Source organism: Gymnogyps californianus, chromosome Z, assembly GCF_018139145.2.
Source record: "Gymnogyps californianus isolate 813 chromosome Z, ASM1813914v2, whole genome shotgun sequence".
Classification (NCBI taxonomy): domain Eukaryota; kingdom Metazoa; phylum Chordata; class Aves; order Accipitriformes; family Cathartidae; genus Gymnogyps; species Gymnogyps californianus.
Window position 1 is genome coordinate 81,455,877 of NC_059500.1, and position 22,202 is coordinate 81,478,078.

The 22,202-nt window shown below is 50.5% G+C and overlaps 1 protein-coding gene across 2 annotated transcripts in view; it reads right to left on the minus strand.

The window, feature by feature from the left end:
* Positions 1-22,202, minus strand: part of ZBTB7C (zinc finger and BTB domain containing 7C) — a 142,482-nt gene that overhangs the window by 62,154 nt on the left and 58,126 nt on the right. Inside the window, exon 3 of one of the 2 annotated variants that reach the window (XR_007767806.1) lies at positions 8,537-8,597. The gene's annotated coding sequence lies outside the window, so the exon portion shown is untranslated. Of the gene's footprint in view, positions 1-8,536; positions 8,598-22,202 lie in introns of those variants that run through there. The other variant, XM_050913316.1, reaches the window with a different exon arrangement.

The window sequence follows — 22,202 nt, forward strand, 5'->3', positions numbered from 1 at the left end:
TACCTGTTTTACGGTAATCAGTTCTCGCAGAACCAGAAAGGATGAAGCCACTTCAAATCTACCAGTTCCCTGGGCAAAAGGGGAAGAAATGATGCCAAATTTTCAGTAAAAGATTTCAGGTGTGAATATAACAATATCTGTGAACTGCAAAACAAAAGGGAGGTTGTTGGACTGTCTTTGCTCCACCAGAATAAATCAGCTTTTGGTTGGTTGGTTGGGGATATTTTTCCCTACCAAGAAACATTCCCCTTTTTTTTGCCAGGCTCTGCTGCTTCTGGTATTCTAATTTTCTTTACAAAGTGTTTTGATGAAGAAACATGGAGCAAGAGTACTCATGCGCTGGTTACATTTTAAATGAAATGCTGATGGAAGACAAGCACAGCAAGCTTCACCTTGCGCCGTGGAAGTCAATGGAGGCTCTACCATTGACACGAGCAAACATCAGATCTGTTGAGAAGAGGGGAAAGGGATGTACCCCCACGCACGGGGAAGGATGCCCATCGTCTGGAAACTATCTGAGTAGACAGATAGACACAGGGACGGATGGATGGATGGATGGATGAACGGATGGATGAACGGATGGATGGATCCCTACCGCTCTGCTGCCATCAGAAGGACCTCAGCACACACCATGGCAAGCTCATCGCTGAGGCTGATGTCCTTGTTCCTTCCTTTCCTGTGTCCACCTGCACTTTCTCCCTTGCTGCAGATAAACTGGAGCACCACCTTGCTGGAGAAAGCACGGGGCCCAGCTGTGTCACCTGCAAGGACACCCATCCCTGGCTGGCTGGTTGCCCAACCCGAGGCACCCCAGGCTCCCGGCTGCCCTTACGTGAGTTAAATTCTGACGGAGCTGACAAACCTGAAAAATCATTTCAAACTACAATCGCTTCACATTCAGCCTGCTTCAAGCCTATGACCTTCTTGGCAGGATCTCCCTTCAGCGCGGCAGTCCCAAACAGGAGCTGACAGTGCTTCGCAACCTTTTGAACCAGCACTCGGGTCCCTTGGGTACTGCGGGGAGGGTTTCTCTTAACGGCGTGCAAGCTCCCCGGCTCTGACAGCCCTGCTCTCGGGCTGCCTGGGAGGGGACCGGCATCCCGTTCCCTCCATTCGGCGGTGTGAAAAGTCACCGGGGAAGGTGCACTTGTCACCAGGAATAAACCGTTATACGGAGGTTGTGTCACATCTTCTTTCTGGGAGGATGGAGCCAGCTGAAGTCAGAGAAAAAGCTCTCCTGATGCCGGTGGGGTTTGGATCTGTCCCGGAGCACCGGGCAGAAATGCAGAGCAGCACGGAGCAAAACCTCTCCTAAATGACATGGGTTATCAGCTGGCGTGGAGCAAGCCCCAGGAGACACCCAGGGCAGGTGTCCCTTCACACCCACGTGCCAACCAGGCCAGTCCGTCTGTCTCCTTAACAGAAGTCACCCCATGACCATACAGCTTGGGAAGTGCTAGCTTCCCAGTCAAGCTAAATAAATCCCTTCCCTTTGCTTCCCCTGACAGCACATCTTATCCAGAGCTATTCTGAGACAAGAGCCACCAGCAGACCTGTGGGGACTGTGCTTGAGGGCTCCAGCTCAGGAGAGCGTGGATGACCCCCTGTGCTTCTGAGGTGTTAAAGCTTCCCAGAGAAATCTCATAATTTTCCACATTTTACTACCTTTATATATCAGGGTGACATTAGAGGAGATTTGTCTCTGCAACGGGTAGCAAACCAGAAACAGGACTACAGCAAAGGTGACACACACAGAAGAGAAGCAAACATCATCTGATCTTCTAGGAGGAAGAAACCGGGGCCAGCCAGCAGCAACCCCTGCCTGCTTACCTGGCTCAGCGATGCCCTAGGAACCCAAGCATGGACCAGAGACCCCCTGCATGAGATGTCCTGCAGAGGAAACGATCATGTCCTGCCACGCTCTGCTTGAAGACCAGGAGAGAGCAGCCCAGCCCAGCGCAGCGCAGGGCTGGGAGCAAACAGCACCACGGGCCCAACAGCCCCCAGTTTTGTGTAGCCTCACCTCAAGGGAAGACCCAGAGCAAGCTCCCTCCTCCCGGCTCTGCTGGTGCACACCTTTCAGGGTGACTCCTTGCCCAAGCTCAAGTTTAAGAGGTTGTCCAGGGGGGTCACCAAGCCAGATGTCGCTGCCCTCGGCACCGCTGCACTGGCACGGGAGACCAGCAAGACCGACTTCCCCGCTCGCAGCAGTGGGCAGGCAGGCGAAGGCTGCCTGCACCAACGCTGACGCAGGCAGGGGTGTCACCGCGCTAAAGGGCTGGTGAGCCCGCGTCCGGCTCCTCTCTGCCCCTCGCTTAAATGTAGGTCAAGCCACAAGGTGACAGTTAGTGCTAGCGGAGCCGACTCTGCCCACCGAGGTGCTTCCAGCACTGTATCAAAACCTAAAGTGAAGCAATAAAAATTAAAAGAGAAGTAATACGGATCATAAAACCCAAGCACAAGACTAAAAAGTCCCCGGACGCTGATGTATCGTTAAGGCAGGGCATGAACCTCCCCTTGCAGTGCTGCCAGATCCCCTTTCCACGGGAAATTATCCTCTTTTCTGATTGCTTTCGTCACCTGGCTCTCCAGCAGGCAATGTTCTCCGGTGTTAGGGAAAAAGGCAGTGGAAAGGCCGGGAACTGGGGTGTCATCCCCTGTACACCACTTTTTGTGCCTCATCTCCTAACTGGGCTTTGTGGCTGAGACCATCAGCATCTTCAGCCAGCGACTGACAACACCCTGTTGATGAAGGATGCACTGGGGAAATGCTGAATAACTAGGCCCAGCCTAACAGGACTGCTAGGCTGAGCTCTGATGAGGGAAAACACCATTTTCTTAAAACCTCTCCATCCCCCAGCCTTGCAGCAACCAATAACTCAAAGACATCCTTCCCCATCCCAATACCCCGCCACCCTCCCACCCCAGAAGATCCCACTGAAATAGCAGCCCCAGCACCAGGCGTTTAATGGGAGGGAGGCCAATTTTGATTCGTTTGCATGCAAAGCTGAGGTTTTAATCACCCCCAGGGCCGGGGGCGATACACAGCCTCCCCACTGCCCATCATCTCCATACCCATTCCATGGGCCCCGGTGACCCATGAACATCCCCTTCTTCTTGTAAATATTGCCCGAGCACTCCTGCCTGCCCTCCTGGCCTCAATTAATCGTGGCCTGGGGGAGAAGCAGGTAAGAAAGCACTCAAATTTAACTGAGCTCTGCAGATGGTAAAAATGGAGCTTGATGTGACAAGTGTGGGCAGCGGGGATGGGCATGGGCAGGACGAGGAGGAGAGCAGGGCCCTTCTTGCCCAAACATCCTTGTGGATGCCCAGCTGTCCTCATCTCCCATCACTTCGTGGGATTTGGAGAAATCTGGCAGGCCATGGGGTTTGATTCTCAGCAGAAACCCCTGCTCTGGAGCAGGTTATGCCAGTGAGGAAAACCTCCCCTTCGCTGAGTCCCATGCTCCCAGAGCCATCCCAGGTCACTCCAATCCCACCAGTCCCAATGGGGTGGACCTCCCCTCAGCCACACTTGGAGCTGACCCCGCATCTCACGATACAAGGCAGAAGTTGAGCCCACACAAGCTCTGCAGCTCCCAAGTCCCATGGGAGCCTTGCCAGCTACGGGGACCACTGCACGAGGAGCCACTGCATCTACGAAACCAAGTGATGGCAAGAAGTATCTCAGGCTCCAAACAGCACCCTCAGCATCCATGGTGATACCAGAAACATAACTGGTACCTTCAGCACGGTCCCAGGCTCCCAGTTCCTGCTGCAAGGAGCAACAGGTCATCAACAGAGCAGTCCCGACTCTACCCGAAGGTGGTTTTGCTGGAACAAAAGCAAAGGCCACACAAATAGGTTGATTTTCCCCCCCCCAAAGACATCACTAAGCTCCACGAGCAGGTAGTGCCTCAGCATCCTGCAAGCGTCCTGCAAGCGATGCTTTCAACACGAAGGAACAAAAGGCTGCGGTGCGGAGGGGAATGGTGGGAAACCTTACGGGCTTCCAAGCTTCATTTGAGACCTGGTGTTTGCAGCACACGCTGCATTTCATCTTTTCATAAGTAACTCTTACCAGGAAACGTTACAAAAAAGGGGGCATTTCAAGGCAGAAAAGTTGGTCTCCAAATGTAATTTTTTTCTTTTTAAATCTTTTGTTAGCAACTACTCTTCCGGGGAGCGAATCCAGCAGAGGCAATACAGTGCAATGTGCACTCCTAAATTAGTTGCCAGGCACTTGGGATGCTTTATTATTCATTTCCTCCAAATATTAGGTAATGCCTTTCGCCCCTTTCAAAGTCTATACGAGGGGTCTTTGATGCATTGTGGGACTTGAAAGTTGCAGGTCTAAAGAAGCATTTCTTTTAAGTCCTCTCTTTTATCAAGCATATTCTGTTCTGTTCACTATAATGCACACAATGGCATGAGAGTCTTGACCTGCTTCATGTCTGATGGGTTGAAATCTCAGATGCATAGGATAAAACAGCCATTCCTAGCAATACAGCTTAAACACTTACGGCTCTATTCAGGCAAATATTACCCAGGGGTCTGCCACGCCACTGAAAAGCTGCAGAAATTGGCTCCGTAGATGGCTGACCAATTCAGCAGTGAGAAATGACCCCGCTACATTAACTCCCCTTTTCATTTCACCCTGGGCGAGCCGAGGTCTGGAGGTAACAGCAGCAGGAGGTAAGAGCCGGTTGAAGCCAGATTCGTTTTCTTTATAGAAAGTATTTTTGTGTGTGTGTGTGTGACCATGAATGTCATTATGCGGATCTGCAAAAGAGGGAAAGTAATGACATTAGGGCACAGGCGCAGAAAGCAGTGAGGTTTTTGTCTTACGGTTACATGAGACCGCTGTCACATCTTCTGGAGAAGTAAAATTTGTAGCCTTTAAGACACTGCAAACATCTCAGATAACCAGGTCTCTGCCTCTGCTGAAGGTGTGTGGACTGTGGTGGGTCACTTTACACCATCCAGCATCGGTCTCCTTCACGTGTTAACCAGAATTAATAGCTCTTGTTCCATAATAATTCACTTCTTTTTCCTGTTTACACTGTGAGCTTCAGAGATGGCTCCTGCCCAGTAATATACAGGACCCAGAACAAGGATGTAAAGTGAAACTTATCCTTGCAAAAGTAAACGCATTTCAGTACAAAATTAAATGTTTTTGTCCTTTAGACAATTGCACTGACATGCTTCTACAAAACTACCGGGCTGCTATTTTAGGATATTAATCTCCTCTTATCAATCTCCTCTTGACAGATTAGAACTAGGAAAGATTTTTTAAAGGGCAATCTTGAAATACAGGGGTAAAATTCAATGTAAGGGCTGAAGAGCTCCTAAATGGGTTGAAGCTGCTCGAATTTGCCTTGCATGTCTTATACCCTAGGAGCAAAAGAAGTCTCTAGGACGAGTCAGAAAAGGAGTGTTCAGACTACACGGGGAGATGTTTGTAAGAGAGACGGGTACTTTTTTTTACGACTCCCCTTGCCTGCCCCAGTGCTACACCCCGGTATGCCTGCAATCCCAGCCTGTCAGCCGAAAACATACATCAGAGTCTTGATAGCCCCAACATTTCACCGGGAAGACCATTTCTTAGCCTGTATAAAAAAGAAGCAGCTGATTTTCCATGAGCAAAACCTAGATATGTCTCTTCTGACACTGGCAAAACATCCAGCAGCAGCTCCGGAGCCTGTAAAGAGGAGGACACGTGCAACTGCAGCCCCTGGCTCTGGTGTGTGTGATTCCAGTGGGATTAGCTCTGAAAGCAAATCTGATCTACAGGGATACAATCTCCCATCCCATCCACCTCCTCCAGGATGCTGCAGACCCAGGGAGGCGAGCACGAGCCTGATTTCCAGGGACGCTGAGCATCTCTCCTATCGCTGGTACAGCGGTGGCAACACCAGGTACCAAAAATCATATGAGAAAATCTCAGCCCTCACATTACGCACCTGGTTAGGAGGCTTTTTAGGAGCCCTCTTAAGCATCCTTATTAAAATACCATCAAGACAGCCGGGGGTTTTGCCCTACGTATGAGTGGTGCAGTGCTGGTCTGCTGGAGGGGAGTTGACAGGTCGTTATTGTCTGTCCTACAAATTCTCTGAGCCGATAAGGAAACTCCAACAATGTGCTGGTTTATCGGTTTGTAGGTTGGAAAAGGAAATTCTTTCAATTGAGATAACGATTCTATTCCTTTGTCGCAAATGAGAGTTTTTGCTTGGGGACTCTGGCAGAAGCGGAGCCAGGACAAGGATGGGACCCATCACTCACGAGTCAACAGAAAGATGCCATCGCAGCCAACGGGAGCGTCTGCACAAATTGTAAGGAGCCCGAAACTGCTCCTTTGAGAGAGAGAGAAAGAAAAAAGAGGCAAAATTGCAGGAGAAACTAAATCTATTTGTAAACCCCAGGCAGAGTCGACACGAGGCAGCCGGCACAGGAGTGCAGAGATGATAATGGAGCCTGATGGATAGTTCACAGGATTATTAGATACTCTCCAACTCAAATATGCTGAGGAGCCAATTATTTAATGCTAAGGACAGTGCAAACGGATGTTTAATAAGCTGAATCACTCCAGGGTTGTAGGAGCTCAAGGGACCAAACCCCCACTGGTGTAAATCAGGAAAGCCAGCATTATAAAATACCCAGTGCTTCAAATACACGCCAGTCCCCACGGTTATTGCTGTCTCTGCCAGGCGTGCAGGGGCTGGGGTGCATGGAGGGGAAACGCAGCTGGATTTTGGGAGCGGATGGGTGCGAGGGCTCCCCAGGGCAGGGAAGGGCATGGTCCAACACCTCTGGGCTGGTGATCGCACACAGCTCTGCGGCCGGTGGCCTTCCAGGCTGCCTTGTTTACAGGCAAAGGGGTTGCTGCTCCTAGGAAAATAGGCTGAGTTTATTTTCTAGCTGATTGCAGAGAGGCAGCAGGGAAGGAGTGGGAGGTGTGGGAGCCAGTGAGGAGTTTGGTCTCTGCTCCAGGCCCTGATTAGCGCCTGTTTTGGAGTCAGCGATGATCCCTGGGAACAAAGCATCGCTTCTCAGGCTCTTCTGCTCGGAGGGGTGCCGGAGGGAAGCCGGGTCTCAGCAGCCTCCCTGCCTGCCTTGCCAGGAGGTGACCCTGCAGACACACCGTCCCCTCACTTGGGCTGCTCTTGCAGCCAGAGGAGAGGGACAGGCTTCTAGTTTATCCTAGGGTGGATGCCCAAACTAGATCAGATGTAACATGGGCTAAAAACATCCCCACTGACTATAAAGGGCTTTTACGTTGTTAAAGGTCTGAAGAAGAGTCCTTCCTGAAGCCCCTTCTCATCTCTGCCTGTGTCACCTCCCTTCATCTAAGCTCATACCTATACTATAAGCAGTTCAGGTGAGTCTTAAAATCCACACCTCCCCATGATCCACCCACCACCAGCACCGCTCCTGCACGTCTGTGTAGTCCAGGCTACAGCACAGACCCAAGACTAGATAGAAGGAAGAAATGTTTTACATGGAAGGTGGTGAAACACTGGCACAGGTTGCCCAGAGAGGTGGTAGATGCCCCATCCCTGGAAATGTTCAAGGCCAGGTTGGACGGGGCTCTGAGCAACCTGATCTAGTGGAAGATGTCCCTGCTCATGGCAGGGGGGTTGGACTAGATGACCTTTAAAGGTCCCTTCCAATGCAAACCGTTTGATGATTCTATGACAGCCCAGCACCAACATGCCCCTCAGCATCCGTAACACGCATGCCATGCGGGGACCAGGGGAGACGTGGGGATTCGGTCCCTGACAGACAGGGACCCGTGGGGACTCACAGCACGGCTTTGCTAAGGGTTTGGCCAGTGCAAACCAGGCAGTTGCTCATGAGAAGATGGTGTAAAAAGACCGGCCTCCCACCTGGTGCAACACAAGATAACTCGGTTCAGCAACATCAACTCAGGATCTGGCTCTGGCGTATCTGAACCAGCTTAGATGATAAAAAAACGGACACTCCTTTCTTCCTATTCAAGACCTCTAGGCAAACACCCAAGCCACAGCCTCCTGCGTGACAGCTGCAGAAAACAGGTCTGGAGAGGACCTTGAAATGTCACCCAGATCGCAGCCCCGTGACTGGGTCTGCACCGGGGCCAAGCACAACAAAAGCCAAAAGCACTCCAAGCATTAACAAATATTGTTGCTCAGCGCACTCCCGTGCAGCTGCCAGCGTATCTGCCGCCTGCTCTTTCCAGCACTGCAGCACGGAGAACACACATATTTATGAGAGCATCTTCTACGGATTTACAGAAAGAGCAATTAGCGGTTCGGTCGTTGACAATAGCAGAGAATCATGGCGGTGGTAAAGCTGATTTGTGCTGATCCATCAGCGCGACAAACTGCCTCCTCTCCCGCAGGAGTCTCCAGTAACTGAAGGGCAGGATCAGACCCCCAAGAGCCCGGAAAGACATCAGGACAGCCACTTCGTACTCCTCAACTCGCATCCTGCTTGTGAGGAGCCACCAGCTCTCCCCACAAAGCCACCAGCTCAGCACACCCGAATGTGTACTTACCGGTACCCTTGGTTTTGTTTCAAATCTCCGGCGACGCTCCCTTTGCTCCTCTGACCATTTCCTAAGGAATAACGGAGAGAAAAAAAAAACAAAACGAAAACTTTCATCAGATCCAGAACTGAGCTTCTGGTTAAGAAGGGCCGGCTCTGGAGAAACCTTCTGCCGGGACGATGAGAAACCACCAAACCAGGCCTGCTCCTGCTCTCCTACCACCCGTGCTTCCACAGTCAGTTCAGCTGTTTCTCTGCTCATCACCCTTCCCTCATGCCTGTATCACAAAATCACCTAGCAACACTGTGCCATGGAGGTGCAAACCCAACCCATCCTCCCGCTGTATCGCATCTCCTGTGACAGCTGGGAGATGAACAGTCCGGAAACAGATCCCATCAAAGCAGCGTTGGCTGTTTCACCCATCCCACCCCCTGGCTAAATGTTACGCCTTGGTCCCTTTGGGATTATCAACTTCCCGGGTCTTCTTCCTATGCCCGTAGCTCAGTTGTCAGTGGTAGCTCGGTGGTACCCGCAGTAGCACCTGCAACAAACCCACGTCCCGCAGGTGATGGGGTGCAGAGGGGGAAAGTGTACAACCGGCATCCCCCCAACTCTGCCCATACAAGTCCTCCGCCCATCTTAGCTTGGGAAAAACTCTGGAAAAATAAAGCTCTACAGAAGCTCCTGGCTATCACTTTGCACTTGGAAATGATGGAGACAGCGGGCTGCATTTCCAAACAGGGAGCTGATACCTCCATGCAGGAGGTGTTAGGCGAGTAGGACTGTCACCAGCACATGCCAGAGGAGATAACGAAACACGCTGATAGCTGCTACCACAGGCTACGGGGTGGCTGGCGAGGGACAAGGTGGCCAGCAGCTGGGCTGGAGGTGGGCAGGACTCAGAAGGCTGATGAAGGAGATCAGCATGAGCCTGCTTTGGGGGACCTGACTCTGCTTCAGCACAACCTCAAGGTGTGAGACTCCCACCAGCAGGCAGCCATCATATTAACAGGGTCCAGAGGCCCCCTAATACAGCTGGGGGTGGTGGCCCAGGTCTCCTCCTGGGTAAGGACAGAGAGGAAGACCACCGTGGCTGTTACAAGACCAGGGCAGCTGGGCATACATGTTATGGGAGTGCATAGCTGGAAATTGCTCCTGTGGTTCAGCAGTCAGCTGGAGCAGCGGCATTTGCGTGCAAAAGAAGCGATGAGCTCACGGTCTGGGGTATTTTCCCCAAAATGGCACCACCAGCTCACACCTGTCCTTAAACCTGCGTTTGTACCTGAGTTTTGGCCAGGGTCAAGGGGTTCCCACCAACCACTGGAAGCTGCAAGGGAAAAGGGATCTCTCTGCCAAGGCTTAGTGGTGTACAGTCAACTGGGAGCCACTCAAAGCAAGGAAACGGCCGTTTATTGCATGCAGTCTCTGAATTTGGCACGTTTTGGGGAGTGCAGTGCATGCAGTAAATTTTACATGCGAAGGTTAAAACCAAGGCGAGGAGACACTTGTCATCATGGGTCAGCTGGAGATGGAGACGCTGCTTCCTCTTCCCAGGGTCCCCAAGCAGTTCCCGGCCGAATCAATCTCCCGAGCACCTCCTCCTTTCCTTCTCCAGGCAGCCCTTGGCATGGGTTTGCTGGGGCAGAGTCCACCAGCACTAGTTCCCACTACCCGTGACACAGGCAAGCGACTGGGAACCCTCTCCCTGCTTTTAGACGGAGGCATGGATCTTGTGTCAGCCTTTATGCGGTTCTCTCTCATGGGAAAGTGCCAACAATATTTTTCAGGTCAGGTTGACACCTGGATGACTGTCCCGGGACCGAAGAACCAAGGGGCTCTGGCCACACTACCCATTTTATTAAACTGGTGAGATAATTGCTGCGTGTGCACACTCAAGGAACAAAGAAAAACCACTAAAGGGTAACCTTTGTGATGGCCTGTATTCTTCCTTTTCGTGCTTCTATGACCATCAGTATGAGGACATTTAGGCAGTAAGCAATACATGGAGAACAGGTGACTAGTAGAGCACACCGTGGCCGCAGATCAGCCCGGTGACGGCAGCCGTGCAGGCTGGCCAAGCTCCGGGGCCGTGATCAGCCCCAAGAAGGGGACTTCTCTGCAGCTAATGAGTCCATCTGCTTTCGAGAGCATCCAGCTGCTCTGACCTTGTGCACTTAAGCGCGACCTCCTTCCTTAGCCCCAGCCCCAGTTCAGATCATTAGCTGATGAGTAACCGCCACCGTCGAGGACTAATGGCTCGTTTGCTGCTCAACAGCCAGAAGTGATCAGCAAGGGGGCAAAGAGCTTAATGCAGGCCCCTGTCAACACGCCCACGTGGGTGAGCGCCGTTGTCTTTATTTTGGGCAAAATTCCCAGGGAAAGCTGCAAAAATCCTGCAATGCCCTGGCTTCACGCCAGAGCTCATCAGCTCTGCTAAGGTGGATGCACAACCTCCTCCCGGCGTCAGGGCAGGGGCTGGCACCGCGTTTCCCTTGAGTAACGCCGGGCTTCAGCTTTAACTTCTACTTAAAGTTGTCTCCTTCTCTCTACAGGCAGAGTCCTGCATTGCAGCTTTTCCCCACGGCAAAGGGAACTCGGGGACACAACAGCTTGCAACGCAACACCTAAAAAAACCCACTGACTGAGGCTCAGGAGAATCCTCATGGGATGAGGCTATAAATGGGAGTTTCCGGGCTAAGCAAAGGCTGCACCCGAATTACAGTTTCATTAACCCATTGCCACGAAGAAGGCTCTGAAGAACAGTGCCTGTGAACAACTGCACTCGTGGTCCACCCTCTGAGCCAGCAAACAGGGAGCTGGGGAGGATGCCCTGGTGCCCTTGTAGCGTTTTCCAAAATAGGATGGGCATTGCTGAGAGCAGCCCAGGCTTTGTTCTCCCATTCCAAAAACACACGCGGGATGAAAAGCTATAAAGCAAACAGGCTTGCCTGTGGCTTTCCCCTCAGCCACAAGGTCCTTTTTAGCTTCTTGGGGTGGTTTCTAGATGAATCGAACACACCCTCCCGGATATGACGTTAAGGTTTCTAATTCCCCTCTTTGAATACATCACTAACATGCCACATCAGCTCACTCGCGGGTCTGTTCCTCTCACCACGTGTCTCTAGAAGGGGAACTTCTGCCTCTCTTTAGCACACTGACCTCTCCATCCCCTGGCTGGGGTGAGCTGCAGAGCTGGGAAGGACGGTTCCCAAGCAGCCTGGTGATGGGGCATGACTGTCCTGCTCTTGAGGTCAACCCCATGTGAAGAAACAGCCCTTCTCCGAGGTGTCTACACCGGGGACAACCCTACCCTCAACACAACAAGCGCTCACATACTCCCAATGGACCATCCTCCAAAGAGTCCATCCATGCTCTAGCCCTGACCAGCCAGCAGCCAGAATTTAGCTCACCTGAAGCACAGTGTAGCCCTGATCTGACAGCCAGGGACAGCCTGATAAATCTGCACCAGTCTCTGACATGCTGGCTAGGATTCAGCTCCAGATTAAGGCACCTCAGTTGGGGTGCCCACACGTAAATCCTGGATTTAGTTGCCTAAACGCAGGTTCCCATCGCCACGTTAGACTCCCCAAGCTATCCAAGACCTGTGCGTGGCTTTGCCAGATATGACCCCGGACCTGCATCCCTCTTGATTGACAGCTGAAGACTAAGCAATATGTCTTGGGGTAAAACTAGACACTTATGTCTAGCAGCTGAATCATGACCTACACGTGTGGTGGCTGTCCCAGCTCTTACTGCAGTCCATGGGGACGCAGTCAGCACAATTTGGGGTATCTGGAGAGCCATTTAGTTACTCAAACATCAGCATCTATTTCGGGGTGTGAAACACCCTCCAGACTGCACTGACCAAACATCCACCGACTATAACAGAAGATTAGGCACGGAGTTCGTATTTTTATCTTCCACTGCAGCCCACCTCCAGCTCCTGGTCCAAGTTTCAACAGCTCCAAAATAAAACCCCCTTGCATTAGATGAGGATGCCCTCCAGCTCTGCACTCTCAGGCCCCTGCTGTGATGAGTGGCACAGCTCTGGCACATAAACACTTCCAGGATGGTTCCAGTGTTTGTGTGCCTCCTGCATAATATCACTGAAGAGAATAAATTTGACAAAGAAAGGAGAAGGAACAACTGATATGCAAACCCGTGTCATGAATCATTCACCAAATGGAATTTGCTCTCTAGTTTTCAAATAATCTTGGAGGTTGCTTCCAAAGTACCGTTTGCAAGCCCTCTGTTAATCTGGAAAGCAGATGCTGCTACAGGCTGTATTACAGCATCTTCAATAAATCCCCATCAAATATTACTTTAAAATGCCCAGGACTTTCACGATCAGTTTTTTTTCATCTTCTTGGCATATCTGAAAACCAAACATCATAAAACACCTTTGCTGTGCTTCAGCTTTAATGAACGAGCCTAAGCCTGGGGAAGAGCTGATCTCACATCTCCCCTCACGCCCGGGTGACCCCAGGCTCCTCCCAGAGGACTCTGCCCGTTTCCTTCATATGCTCTCAAGAATTTTTGACCTCACCAGACACACTAGTGAATCAGGAAGGTGCCAGAACCGTTTTATAGCAGCCTTAATAACGGCAAGCAAAATACGGAGCTGCAGGCAAACACTGCCATGTTGCCAGACAGAAATGAGGGTGAACCCTGGCTTCAGCGAAGATCAGGAGAAAACTACTTAGTGCTGCCTTCCCATCCCAGCCTGAGCATCTGAGGTGTCCCGATAGCGATGAAATGACAGACTGGCCCCTTTGCCATCTGAAAAATGAAGCTACAGCTTCCTTTAGTAACGCTCACCATCAGGTGGGCAGACCAGGGTGGCCCCCAACCCTTCTGGAGGTGTGTGGAGGTAGATAAGATGTCTGACCACGGTGTGTCAGGACCTGCAGTACAATCACAGAGCCCGGCCATGGTGGAACACCAGAGCACACGACATTGCGTGTGCAAAACCCATGCCAGACTGCCTTTTGGGGATAATTCTCCTTCCAGCCATTCAGTTTTATGTCGCCATACTGAAATGCGTGGTGGGAAGGAGACACCCAGGGTCATAGACCCCTTGTGTACCTGCAGAAAAATGCTAGTTAGCTAGACTGGGCTAGTTAGCTAGAGTCCATCAGCAAAGGAGAGAAGCTACAGCAAGATTCAGCTGATCTCAGCTAGATATCTACCTCAGGAGAAGAGAAATCACACCACTGAAATTGTGCTTACTGCTCTCCATCGATGGTGAAGGCAGCCCGGGCAACTAGGGAAGAGGTGGCTACCAGCCAGGTATCTAAATGCGGACAGATGAATCCCACCTTGCCAGAAAATATTCTGCTCAGCTGAAAACCCCACTTCTGTCAACTAACAGAGCAACTTCAGAGCCTGAGCCTTGCTGAAAGTCTGTGTTGCCTTGAATAGGGCAGTGTCCTGGAGAAGCCCACTGGAGTCAAGGAAACCAAGTCACCCACGTCCCTACAGAAAATCCCACCTGGCAAACGTACTTTGAAAAGGCACTTCCACTGCCACATGTGGATGTTTCATCGCCTAGGAGAGTGTTTGTGATGATTATGGCCATTTTTAATGGCAACTCCTTTTTGTGTGTGGATAAAAGCTGCTTTGGCTCACAGCAGCCTGATGGTGGCCACGTGGGTGGATGCTGGCAGCACCCACGGTAGATGTCGGGATGCCATGTGGGCAAAACAGTGGCACAGGGCTCTCCTTGCTGGACCAGGGCTTGTCAGGGACTATGTCTTCCAGCCAAAAATGCCCCGGGACAGCTCATCCTTCCCAACCCGAGGAGAAATGAGTGCGTGGATCGTGCTCAGGAGGAGGAATGGCCTGGCTGTGTCTTTGGGCTGACATCTTTTCCCACCTCCAGCCCTCAATTTTCCTCTTCCTGTGTGAAAATGGAAACAATGATGTCGGCCGTGGTTGGAAAGGGCTTTGAAATCTACAGATGAAAAGTGGTAGATAAGATGGCGCTGCATTCTTCTAGTAATGGAGGGAGAGGGAAAGCCAGTAAAGGGGGGAAAACCCCACATAATAAATAATAGTCTATAAACTACATAAATTGAATGCATTAAAAAACCAATCCTCCGAGAAGCAGCTGCTTCATTCTTTACTGTTGATAGCATCAATATAAGAGGGGAAATTACCACCTTGTGTTCTGCAACACATCACACCGACTTTCCTTTACAAACTCTAATGTCCCTTGATTGCAAAGTCAATTTAAAATTTACCATAAAACACAGAATCTCATAAACTTTACAACCCCAATCACACTCACTCAGTGCTTTCACCCAGATCAAACGCATAGGCACCCGCTTCGCTCTCTGACGCGGACATATGACGACATGCTGCAGACAGCAGATGGGAGAGCAGACCAGGGCATCACAGCGGTGATCTGCCTGTTCTGGCCAGCCCCGTCGAAAAGAAAAGAAGTCAGGTTGGAAAACAAGCTGACAAACAGCTCTGTTGGAAGTACCCTCAGATCTCCAGGAGACAGCTCATCCCATGTACTAGCAGGATGAAGGGTAGCCAGAACCATGTTTTACAATGAGGGTGGTGAAACACTGGAAGAGGTTGCCCAGGGAGGTGGTAGATGCCCCATCCCTGAAGGCATTCCAGGTCAGGTTGGACGGGGCTCTGAGCAACCTGATCTAGTGGAAGATGTCCCTGCTCACTGCAGGGGGGTTGGACTAGATGACCTTTAAAGGTCCCTTCCAACCCAAACCATTCTGTGATTCTATAACCAAATACGATGTGACCTTGAGCGCAGCTGGGGAGCTGTAGCTCTGGTACCCTCGAGGTGAGCCAACCTCCCTCCTTGCACTGGGACATGCTTAAAATTCAGCTGGTTTTTGAGCCCTTTTGCAGGCTCTGATACAAAACCCAAAGTCATTTCCCTGAGCCTGGGTTTCCTCCAGAAATTTAAGCCCACGTAGATCCCGCAGTGAAGATGGCATGAGTTTTTAATGAAAGGAAGGAACATGCAGCTACGCCCATGCTGGGAGTTGATCGTTCTTGCAGGCATGGGTTCCACTCATGGGTTGACGAGGGAAAATTAATTAGGCTTCTAGTTTTGCTTCCTACATAAAACTAACTCCTTTTGCTTCTGATTAAAGTGTTGTCACTGTGACAGAAAGCCCATCTCTCTGAAGGGGTACAAAGGATTTCGGCTGAAGCAACAGAAAAAGCTGCATATTTCAAGATGCACTTCCCCAGCATCCATAAAACACTTCTCTCTGAATGCCTGCGGTATTCACGCACCCCATAAGCTCTGGCTTAAAATTCTTCCCAGATTCACCCTCAGCTCAAAATTGCAGGATATATTCAGGGAAGAGTGTCATTTTTGCAATCAGCCGCTTGCATTTGAGACTGACTTAAATTGCAATGAGATGGATGCTTGAAGAAGCAGCAAAGGTTAAACCCAGAACAAGGAAGAGGACAGGCAGGACTCGGGGATGAAGCAGTTGATCAAAGGGTAGCTCAGAAGTTATTTAAAAATAAACCAGAAAGTAGAACTTCCAGGCGGTTGCCGCAGTAATTACAATGCAGACAACGGAGCCATGGTGCTGTTAAGGTTACTGGATTTTCCTAGCAGCTGTGTTTAATTTACTTAAAACATGCAAAGCCATCAGGTCAGATCCCATTAGCAGAATCACTCCAGAGCACTGCAAGAGCCCGGCCAGCCCAGCGCTGCAGAAATGCTGAGGGCAAAACACAAGTGTAAAATGTCCCTGAAGAAGTGAGAGAGATTCATGCGACGGCCAACATCAACGTGCGTTGCCTTCCCCCTCGGCCGCAGCAGACGCTGGGTGGTCGGTCCCTCCTGCTCATCAAAGGACCTCTCCCTCTCCCCCCACCAGAAGGCATCTACTGACGTGGTCTCCTAAGATCACCAGAGCCAGAAATCAGTGCAAATACCTCTACTGGCTGTGATGGAGAAGGTACCTGAGAAATCTGGGATCAAGCATTTAGGAAAGTCCTTTGAATGTTCTTTTCTGTAACCCAGGTTCTCTGTGCGTCCTACAACCTGTTTATGAACACGTACAATGTCCCACCTGGATCCCTCTACTTTCTGAGCATCCCCCTGACTTTGTTGCCTTAGAGAGGAGACCCACTTGTCCCAAATCGTGCTCAGAGTCTGTCTCAGAGATGGGAGCTTGGTGGGTTTGTGGGGTCAGGCTTCCACCTCTGGAGCTTTGTTCACACGTAGTGAATTGGGGCCACATGATTCATCAGGAGCCTTTCCAAAATACAGGACCAAAATCTAAAACCTGCTTGTCAGGAAAAACCTTCTAGAGATCTTTTTCTGTTTGTTTGGGGTTTTTTTTTTCATTCATTTAACGTTGGCTCAACACTCTCTCCACTGAAGGGAACATGAAGGTTTCATCCACTACTCGTGGCTCCTACCAGCTCAATTCTATTTCTAAAATTAGCATCCTGAGATACTTAATTGCTAGAACAAAAGGTGTTAGATCATGTTTTGGTCCCTGCACACCACGCTAAGTGCTTCTGCAGCCACCTACAACCACCTCAGAGTCAACCACAGACAGAAGCTCAAACGCGTCCTGTTCCACTAAGCCCTACCCAGCAGAGCGATGCAGCTTTAACTGGTGCCGATACCAAAAGGAAGAGAGCTGAAGACAAGGACAGAGCAGAATATGCCACGGGCTCCCTTCTGCACATGACTCAGATGCAAAGTCACTCCTACAGAGAATGGGCAAATAAAATAAAATAAAATAAAATAAAATAAAATATCATAAATAATACAAAATAATGTGAAGCAATGGGTTTGTTTATGGGAACTCTGAAAACGTCCGACCAAATTGTGTTACCCTCGTTGATGAGGACTGGCACTGCTCGCTACCAGAAGCCCTCCCGAAAATCAGCAGCTCCTGGCACTGTGTGCAAGGGACCCCAGCCTGGCCCTGGAGTCGCTGGAACAGCTTCAGATCACCCTTCCAACACAAACTCATCCTTCACGGTTTAGAAAGGTGTGAGACTTATTTGCATAATAAATGACAAGGCAGGGATACAGATTTCTGACAGATCCCCCCCCCCTTCCCTTTGAAAGAAATCTATTTATTCTGAGTGAATCGGCTCTTCTCTAGATAAATGGTGTTTGTAGTCAGTTTAGCTCGGCGAGATATGCATTCTTTTGCATGCCCGTAATGAATTTTCACAGCTAGAGCCCTAATCCAGTCTAGTCATGGAGGGTTTATCAGGACCTCTTATTTTATTTCTACCGGTAAATGGGAATTGCTTTCCTTATCGCTATCTAGAAGCACCTGAGTGATTTTTGCTTCGTGTTTCCTATCCCACTGGAATTCAGGATGCGGTGTTATCTGATACTGTAGAATTGTCACTCATGTTAGTTGCCTTTTTATTTTAATTTGTTGAATTTATTGCTTCTTTTTTTTTTTTAAAGAGATTTTACTTTAAGATCTGAGTCCCTCCTTGCTCCCTGCCATCCTCCTGCCCACATTTCTTAGGGTGATCCTCGGGAAGGCAGGATCAGGGCTTGTCTTGCCTTCATCGGCCTGATGCCTTCCCTTGGGAAAGGACTCAAACATTGGGCTTGCCCCCATCCATCCCACCTCCCTCCACTGGGAAGTGCAAAACTACAAAATAACAAGCAGAGATTATTCCTAACATGGGGTTTAAAAGCAAATGAACCCAGGAGAGCAGGGGTTTGATGATGTGACCGCTACGGCTTCTGCAACCAGGGAGCAGGTACATAGCTCTTAGCTCCGGAAAAGTGAACCCGCTGTTGCTGGAAAGGCGTAAGAAGACCTATAAATCCTGCAGATAACACCGTGATGGATCAGTAGTGGCAAGACATTAACCTTCACTCTTGAGGAGACACCCAAATGATAACACCTGTAGCCATGCCACTCCAGAGTTATCAGTCTTGTCACTCGTGAAGATAAATCTATCTGACCTAAACCATCATCCTACGCCCCTCCGGCTTCCTTGCTCAAAATCCTCGTAGATACCGGCAGGGATCAGGAAAATCACACCTAATAATCAATTGAGTGTGCGTAACAAGGCTCACATGGAAACCATTTCCTTCCAGTACGTTAAAATAATTCCGCAGAGCAGGGAAAAAACACGGTAGACTTAAAGGCCGGTCTGCAGGGAAAGTGCTACATGTCAGTGACAACTGTGGAAGGACAAGAAACAGCTACCAAAACCTCAAGGAGCTGTCACGCACAGGAAAATATAAGTTAATTAAAGCCATTTAAACAAATACATCTGGGACAGGGGTGTGGGATGTAGGGAGGGAGAATGAAGTGATATTAAAAGCTCAAACACATGGCGAATCCCAGACAGGAGGCAAGGAAACCTATTCGGCAAAATCCAGATGAGCCCGTCGCCCCAGAGCTGTGCCGGAGAGGGCAGCGAGAGCCCTCTCCATCCCAGGGCTATGCCTCACTGTCAGGCACCGCATCTTCCCACAGGTCCCCACGGGGATGCCCAGGCTCAGCAGGTCTGCCCCTCCACTTGAAAACACCAGCGAGGCTCCACCGATGCTCTCCTAGACCAAGCAGTGCTGGCTTGGGATTATAAATCCATTTCTTGCCTTCCTAACGTCTTCCCTCCTCTCCCTACCACACCATTCAGCTGAAACGAGAACCACGGGCAAAGCATCCGTCTGGCTAAGAGCGTGAGGATGTAAATTCACCTCAAACACACCACCAGGACCAACATCACCTCCACCTTCAGCCCTGGTCCTCCTCGGAGCACAGTCTCCCCTGAGCCTCCAGAGCTGACTTGTCTCCTACTGTGCTCAAAAGATGAGTACAGGTTACTCACACCAGCCACTGCTGATATAAAAGCAAAATGAGAAAGATTTGGACAGGCTCTGTGCAAACAGCACACCCCGTGTGATATATATACACAATAGCTTTGAGTTTAGATGCCTTGAAGCTCAACAAGACAAGAAGCTTGAAAGTTGCTTTGAGTTGTTTCAAGACATAACCCTGCTACTTTGTTTTGACCTTATGGCTCCACCACACGAGATTTTATTTTTATTGCAATCAGCTCCCAAAGCAACTTAAAATGTTGGGTCTTTATATATTCTTTATATATTCCTTTGAGCATTAATTCAGAAGCGGTACCAAAATACCCACACAAGGTTGGATCATCATGGAGAACCTGCGTCTGCTACCGCTGCCGCTCAACCAGCCCTTTGAGACACCCCTGCTTGGAAAGCAGCGCCGGCCAGCCTCAGCGCGAGGCAGACGGGAAGAGAAACAGCAAAGCCGTCTGCACACCATCACATCCCCGCTGCAGGATGACAGCACGCGAGACCGCTGCCTGCAAGAGGAAGTCTTGCCATGACATCAGCCCGACCCAGTTGGAGCGCAGGCGGCACGGAAACACAGATGGAGGAGCGAGGAGACTCCAGGCTTCCAACACATCTCGGTCTGCTTCCCATCCTCCTTTCTCTGCTGGGAAGGGGGAGATGCAACAAACCCAACGCCAACCCAGCGTGGTCCTCCAGTGAAGCCAGGAGGCTACTGGAATTTGGTTATCTTGGTTAGCAGGGAGCTGGTGTAGTGAAGGACCCAGGTCACACAGGAGAAGGTCTGAGATCTCCTTCCTCACCCCCGAGCTCATTTTCTAACCCCAAACCAGGCTTTGCTGCAGTTCTTTTCTTCCAACCCCGGGTAAGATTAACTCATCACAAGTGCCCATGGCTCTGCAGACAGCATTACAGCCTGGGCTCTCCAACTATAGCCCGGTACAGCATCCCCCTCCCTGCCTGCAGCTCCAGGCAGGCGGGCAGGCAGCCAAGGCCCCCCACCCGTGCCCCCAACCCCTTCCCTCCCAAGGGCCACTTCCTTAACACAGCCCAGCTGCCTGCCCCCACCCGCCAAGGGCTGACAGATTTGTGCAGTCCCCTTAGGGTGGGGTAGGTACATTTATTTCCTCTTTTCCCAAAAAAAAAAAAAAAAAAAAAAAGAAAAAAGGAAAAAAAGAAAGCAATTAACCTTTTCCTCTCCTTGTAAGGGGCAAGAAACATCCCTGTCACGGAAAGGGTTTCGGGACTAAGAGATCTGCTCATGCAGCTGCACCAGTGCTATTCTGGCTTAGCTAAAATTAAAGACCTGAAGTCGTATGTGGGCCTTCATGAAACTGTCACGGAGACCGCAAGATTAGAGGATCAGACAGTGACCTGGGAGGCCAAGGTCTATTCCCAGCTGCGCCAAGGGATTCTCATGTGAGTCACAACATGTTTCTCAACCTCTGTTTCCCCAAAAGATAAAAGAAGAGCAGTGAAACTGAGCCCATCAAGAGTGCAGACCTACATGTGAAGGACCTGCAGGTCCACAGGACCAGGTAAATCCACAGGCAGGACCAGACACCGATATTGCTGTGCTCCTGGGAGGATGAAGTAGCTCAGTTGCTTTTGGAGGCTAGAGCGTGGAGAGGCTTTCCCAGTCCTTCAGGCCAAGCTCACTGTCCCTTTAAGCGATGCCAAGAGGAGCAGATTCATAGGTAAACCTAGGGACTTCCGCGCAGTTTCAAAAAGGAAAGAATAATCCCATCTCACAGACTGTCCTGGGTGCCTCAAGCCGCTCTGTCCCTCCAAACCAATTCCCATTTACCCCACATTTCCCCAGCTCAGCCCAGAGTGCTGATGGACTGCTGCTAGACAGACACACAGCAGGCACATCTCAGCTATGGACACAGAAGCATCAGGACAACAAAGGACTCACAGTCAGGTCTTCATAGAATCATAGAATGGTTTGGGTTGGAAGGGACCTTTAAAGGTCATCTAGTCCAACCCCCCTGCCATGAGCAGGGACGTCTTCCACTAGATCAGGTTGCTCAGAGCCCCGTCCAACCTGACCTGGAATGTTGCCAGGGATGGGGCATCTACCACCTCTCTGGGCAACCTGCGCCAGTGTTTCACCACCCTCAGTGTAAAGAATTTCTTCCATCTAGTCTGAATCTCCCCTCTTTTAGTTTAAATCCACTACCCCTTGTCCTATCACTACAGGCCCTACTAAAAACTCTGTCCCCATCTTTCTTACAAGCCCCCTTTACATATTGAAAGGCCAATAGGTCTTGCCTGATCACCTCCAGTGCCCATCCAAACGCTAGCTAGAGATCTAACAGCACTGAAAAAAACAGGTAAGCGCAGGATAACCCCAGCATCCCGGCCACCATCCCCTCTCCCACCACGAGCAGGTCCTCCTCCACCGGCTGTGCCAGCTATTGTTGGGCACATAAAGACCGCTCCACCGGCCCTGCCGTCAGCATGCAGCTCATTACTCTGCAAAGTGCTTTGAAATGCTCTGAATATGAAAGGTGCTCCATCAGACCAAATTCAGCTCCGTTTGCTATTACAATACAGTGCATTTCTTTTGTCTGCGCCTTTTGATGATGCTCAATTGTTCCCCTCAGTCAGTATTTCGGAGTCATTAGTTGGAATTAGTAAAGTTCCCGCTGCCGGACTTTTCCAAAGCTCTGTTCTCGGGCTACAAAGAGTCGATAAGGAGTTGTCCTGCTTTCACCGAGCTGGAGGCGTGGTGGGGAGCGTTTCAGGGGGAGCAGGCAATCTGCTCGACTCCACTCTCCCGTTGCAGGCACCGGGAAATGCACATGCCGTCGAGATGCTGCGGGTGGTCGCAGGGGGGCTGGTGCTTCCTGGCCA